Raw genomic sequence first — 6,362 nt, forward strand, 5'->3', positions numbered from 1 at the left:
TGTGTTTAATGTGTGTTTAATGTGAGTTTAATGTGTGTTTAATGTGAGTTTAATGTGTGTTTAATGTGTTTAATGTGTGTTTAATGTGTGTTTAACGTGTGTTTAATGTGTGTTTAATGTGAGTTTAATGTGTGTTTAATGTGAGTTTAATGTGTGTTTAATGTGTGTTTAATGTGCGGTTAATGTGTGTTTCTGTGTTTAATGTGTGTTTAACGTGTGTTTAATGTGTGTTTAATGTGAGTTTAATGTGCGTTTAATGTGNTTAATGTGTGTTTAATGTGAGTTTAATGTGTGTTTAATGTGTGTTTAATGTGCGGTTAATGTGTGTTTCTGTGTTTAATGTGTGTTTAACGTGTGTTTAATGTGTGTTTAACGTGTGTTTAGTGTGTGTTTAATGTGTGTTTAGTGTGTTTGATGTGTGTTTAATGTGTGTTTAGTGTTTTGAATGAACTAAACTTGACAGTCTCAGTTTACAGTCTTTGGAAAGTAAAGTAAAGTTCAAGTACCTCAATTTGTACTTGAGTAAAAGTGCTTTTTTCAAAGAAAATTCTCTCTACAACAGAAGTGAAACTTGTCAGAGTGGATTTAACAGAACAGAAACAGAGAGGAGGATCTGACAGACTGAGTGTTCCAGGTCGTTTGGTGGTCATTAGGCAGTGGGAGGCGTTCTGTTCTCGGACACTGAAGCAAATGGCTGAGTAGAGATTTCTGGCACTTAACTTCCTTCCTCGGCACATGGAGAGGGGAAAAACTCTGAAGAGGCTAAGTTTTACCTCTCAACAAGACAACAGCTACAAGACCTCAGGGAGGAACAAATCTGTGTCCCAACAACACCACTGAAGTTGAAGTTGGAATAAAAATGAATACTCTGAACAGTTAGAGTGCCTCAAAAGAAACCCTCTTGTAAAACACTTCATACTCTGATCAGCTCTGTGTGACGACTAAAGGAGGATTCTGCCTCTTCAAATGGCTTCAGACTGAAAAAGGAAGAAGCACTTGGTGTCTGTATTCTAGGAATGCAAGGATTGTGAAATTCTGGGCTGATGTTTGATACTACAACTACCTGGGTGTTACACTTTTGAGTTGTTTTGGCAAGCTTTTTACTATACTTAATGCAAGGTTGTGCACGTTTTGTGAAAATAATAATATCCTGAAGGAAAATGGGTACTCCACAACTGACTATATTTTTGTCTCTATTGACTACAGCAAAGCATTTGATATGGTATGGAGAGATGCACTTTGGTTTAAACTACAGAAAGAAGGTATTAATGGCAGATTGTTTAATATTATTGTGAATATGTATAATCATATCAAATCCTGTGTTTTTGTTAAAAGAGAAAAATCTGAGTTTGTTAGTCAGACAGGGCGAATACTATTTGCCCTCTTTATAAATGATCTTGAGGAATACTTAATTGTAAATGGATGTGAGCCGGCACGATGTAGCGATGACATGATAGATAGTTACGTTAAACTCATGGTACTTATGTACGCGGACGACACTATCACCATGGCTACAACAAAAGGAGGACTGCAAAAAGGAATTGATCAAATGTGCCACTTCTGTAAGAAATGGAAACTAACTATAATAAAACTAAACTTACAATATTTGGCCACCGTAAAGTTGATGCTGAAATGTATCAGTTCCTCTGTAATGGTGAGGAGCTAGTAATTGTACATAGTTTTAAATATCTAGGAAGTCTTTTCAACTACAACGGGTCTTTCAAATCTGCTATCGAGGATTTCTATAAATGGGCTTCAAGAGCTCTGTTTTCTTTACTGTGTTGATAGGAAGGAACTTCTGGTTCAGAGACAAAATAGTAAAAGATGCACAATAGACGACAAGTTGATCTTCAAGTGACGGTTTAATAGCAGCGCTGCGGAGAAGGTACAGTTCTCTCAGTCTGTCACATACATATCGACACTTATATAGTTGGCCAAAACCAACGTCTGAAACCATCATACATTCCTCTAACCTAGGTAATGTTTTTCTCAGGGCACCCCTATGTAATTGCCCGGGGCCCCCTTGGTAACTGATCTGTGGCATCCCTATACACGTCATCCATTAGCATCCAGACTTTGGGTCTCTGCCAAAACCAGATCCAGATGTGCTGTCCATCAATCAATACAATGAATACAAACATGACGTATGTCTATGCCTAGGTCACTTCATCCTAACATGTGTAAATGTAGGAAGTTTGATTTACCAATAGATATTAGACTAGAGCTTTTTGACAGGCTGGTGATGCCAGTTATGCTGTATGCCTGCGAGGTATGGGGGTTTGAGAAGGTAGACATTTTAGAGAAATTACACTTGAAATTCCTCAAGTATATTTTGAAAGTTAAAATGTCAACTTGTAATAATATGGTTTATGGTGAACTTGGAAGATACCCATTATGTGTTGATATGAAAACACCAATATCAGATGAATGCGGTTTTTCTTATGTTTGGTCAGACCACAGATTACAGGTTTTGTAATTTGTGTAACGATGGCCAGATGAATATCACGTTTTGTTTGAATGTAAAAATTTAACCATCTCTGAGAACAGAAACAAGTACTTGCCTAAATATTCTTTAAACCGCCCATCTATGTTCAAATGTATAGCTTTATTGCAGACTGATAATTCAAGAACAATATGTAAACTGGGTGCTTTCTTGAATAATGTTTTTTCATTCTGTTTACCATTTGCTTTGTTTTGTTTTTTGTCTTGTTTGTACTCCATACCACAATTGTGCTGAAGAGTTAATAAATATGACTATGACTATAAAATAAAAATGTGGCCTATAGCTGATACCAATCTCTTGTCGTTGTTGTCTATTTTGTTTAGTTGATATTTAGTCCCCCATTTGTGCAGGGAAACAAAGAAATGTTCATAATAAAAAATAACCAAACTGTTTTATAGTGGCCTAATTAAACCCTTCATTACACTGTATTTGAATGAGCACAAATTCAATCATATACATTTTTGAAACAATCTTTAAAATAACCTTTCACATGAAAAACGGCTTCTTAAAGCCTCAGTGTGTAAAAATGGTGAGTAACAGTGACATCAGCGGTCAAATTCTAGATTGCAGCACTCACTCACTCACTCACCTCCCGTCGAGTAAGTGACGGTGGCCTTGTAGGACAAAAAGCCTTGCGCAGACAAGCAGAGTTTTTCGAGTTTTTCATGAGTATCTAGCGACGAGGTGAATGTTTATTTAGGAATCTAAACCATGTTACGATATGTTATAGCTTACCAGTGAGATATAGTTATCTGTGAGATATATGTTAGGAGTGTTTTATTTCGAATTGTTTTGGTAACACGAGCAAACATGAGCACAGTAATTTCGAATTGTTTTGGTAACACGAGCAAACATGAGCACAGTAATGCTAAAATAACACATTTATGTGATAGTCACGGCACAGTGCGGCAAATATAGGTTGGTACGATTATAATATATGCGTTTCCAGAGTGTTCTTCCACAGGACACAGGGAGATGAGGAAGAGGGAGAGGGAGAGGAGGAAGACCAGGGAGAGGAAGGGGGGGAGGGGGTAACGTTAGAGGCGGTGCAGGAACGGCCAGGCGAAGAGGTGTGTCTCGGCTACCCAGAGGGAAGAGGAGGAGGAGAGGGTGGCAGCCTTCGCAGCAGCGCGAGAGGAATCAACAGATTAGGCTGTAGGCTAGGCTAACCATTTAGCTGTAGCTCTGGGATAACGTTAGCCAAGGCTAGGATAACGTTAGCACGTAAACGTAGCCGTCACTCGAACTTAGACGAGAGGGAAAAGTAGTTGCAAACATGAAGCCAAAATGATTTTAAAATATCAGATTGAATTACCTGTCTAGCAGAAAGCAGGCAACCTCCGCATCCCTTGTGAAATCCTTCTCCTTCAGGAGTTCTTTCCACCTGGAATAAGCAACGCCGATATTCACTCGCGTTTTGTCCCGTCCTCGCTTATCTGATCTTTTTCTTTTATTTGGTGGCGTGGTTTCCCTCTTACGGGGCAAAACATATGTGTGGTCCTCCATTTAAAGTGCGACAGAATCATAAAAGTACAAAGCAGGTTCACGCAGAAGCGCCCCGGATTGATCTTCACCTTAACCGTCTCCAGTGACGGCAAGTTCTAGGTAAACGCGAAAGGCGAAGCGCGTATATCCCTTTCGGCCACTGTATTCAAATATGGCGACGCAAGAGGGCAGCCTCCAGCAGACCGCGCCCTGCCTGTGTATAAATAGAGAAATCATTCTAAGCCTATGAGAAAGCTTCCATTTGTATGTGAATTGCATTACACTTTAGTAAATATATATTTATGAAAGCAATAGTTGATATTTGCTAATAAACAACCACGTAAATTACACATTGTAACTTTAAGTCTTTTTACTGAAAATATCACGATTCCCTCTGATATCTATTTTATATTGCTGTAAAAAGATCAAACAGCTGTTGCTTAAACCACTGAAATCATCAAGCCTGTATTTGGGACAGGTTTTTAATTCCTTTACACAAAACTGTAGTTCAGCAAAGATAGAGAAATACAATCAAATAGCTTATTTAAACCAGTATGAATTTTAATTTAATTTTTAATTTTATATACTTTATTAATCCCCCTGCGGGGAAATTCTTTTTTTTTTCACTCTTTTTGTCATTAACACACAGGTTTATGGAATATTTAGGAATATTGTTTGTATAAAAATTAGGCTCAGATAATATATCAAAGATGAATCATTTATCTGATCTAACTCTGACAGACACAACAAATTCTCACTCTGAACTCGTCACATATTGACGTTTGGTCATGGACTCTCCACGCCCAGATACTAAGCACCTGGGTGTGTTGGTTGTTGGCGTTCTGGGACACCGTGTGAACTTCAGCCTGTTACATGCATTGTCTGCTTTCAAAACACATAGGAAATGTACAGTTTGCATACAGTCTCTTTCAAAATAAACAAACACAAAAGAACAGGGTTTGGCTTTACAATCTTATGGGATGCGAATATTTTCATTGTCTCATGTGGTGATAAGAGTGATAGCACATGTTATAGGAGCTGTTGTGCACAGATTTAAATACAGGTGTGCCTTGAGATTTAGGCTGGGCACAAAAGGTTTGAAAACCACTGGCTTAGTCTCAAATACAGAAGATTTGTTTTACTGTAGTTGTAATGTGGGTAACTTCTTCTTTCTTCTTTCACTCTGTGCGTTCATGCATTCGTACGAGAAGCTGAATTCCACCTTAAACTCAGACAGGTGAGAGCATGAGGGAGGTATTTATGAGTGTCTGTTGCCCTGAGGGGAAATAACCCGCCTTTGTCTTTGTGTCAGTTTTATCATTCACCCAGTGACAGATCAGGCCTGGGTCAATGTTTTAAACATTTCTCTTCAGCAAAACTGCAAACCAACATTACAGTAACATCTGTTGTGCAGCTGTGTTGTGCTGAAGTAGACAAAAGACCTCTATCTGTACATGAAGCTGCTCACAGACACAACAACAAGAGAACACACACAGAGCTGTCAGCAGAGGAGCTCACCGTCAAAACAGTCAAAAATATAAAGGTTATTTACCTGTTAGTGGGAGTCAATGGAAGATATCCGTCTCAGTTGTGTGGTGTGAATGAGTGCTGGGTCAAAATGAAAGTGGCCTGTGCAGAGCTCGGCTCCTCCCCCTACTTCCTGTTCCTCTCTGAGGAAGTAGTTCCAGTGCTTCCCTCCTCTGAGTGTTAATCATGCTCCTGCGCTCTGACACACCCGGGATATATGTTTCTTATCCTTGAAGCAGAGGCATAACTCACTGCAGAGGGGCGGAGTTGCAGAGCAGATAAGATGTGGGGGCTTCCCGAGTAACTGTTGTATTGATGATCTGTCAGGCCAGCTGGTTTTATGTTCGCACCCACCCAGATGATGTAATACTTGTAACAAGACAAACCACAGGCAATTCATCTGTTGACAGAGCAGGTCTTAAACACGCACTCAGGCCCTTTACTGCCGTAAAAGCACCAATACTACACAAAATACTCCACAACAAGTAAAAATCATCCTGCATTTAAAACTGTACAGAAGTAAAGAATGTAACAGCAACATGTACTTTAAGTAGTTAAAGTAAAAGTGTTCCCTGCTATTCTCAACTTTCTATTGTCCCTGGAGGGCAGGTGGTTGAACAGTAAGTAAAAACACATCGAAAGGCACGAGTGAACACATGAGAATGTACATACATAACAACTGGGGGGAGGTGGGGGAGTCATAAACAGCGAGCAGAAACAACAGTGGACACTGAAATACAGTCATTGCAATTTAAAAAAAACTGCTGAGCAAATTTAAAGATTAGAAACAACTGAAGTGAACAAGAGGCCGTAAACCGTGCATCATGACCCTGCAAGGATCAACACA

At 39.2% G+C, this 6,362-nt stretch overlaps 1 protein-coding gene across 2 annotated transcripts in view; it reads right to left on the reverse strand.

Moving 5' to 3' along the window:
• Window positions 1-5,721, reverse strand: part of LOC126408051 (mixed lineage kinase domain-like protein) — a 30,251-nt gene extending 24,530 nt beyond the window's left edge. The window contains exon 1 of one of the 2 annotated variants that reach the window (XM_050073405.1): window positions 5,541-5,721. The gene's annotated coding sequence lies outside the window, so the exon portion shown is untranslated. The remainder of the gene's footprint in view (window positions 1-5,540) is intronic. The other variant, XM_050073406.1, reaches the window with a different exon arrangement.
• Window positions 5,722-6,362: the final 641 nt, after the last annotated feature.

Source organism: Epinephelus moara, chromosome 20, assembly GCF_006386435.1.
Source record: "Epinephelus moara isolate mb chromosome 20, YSFRI_EMoa_1.0, whole genome shotgun sequence".
Classification (NCBI taxonomy): Eukaryota; Metazoa; Chordata; class Actinopteri; order Perciformes; family Serranidae; genus Epinephelus; species Epinephelus moara.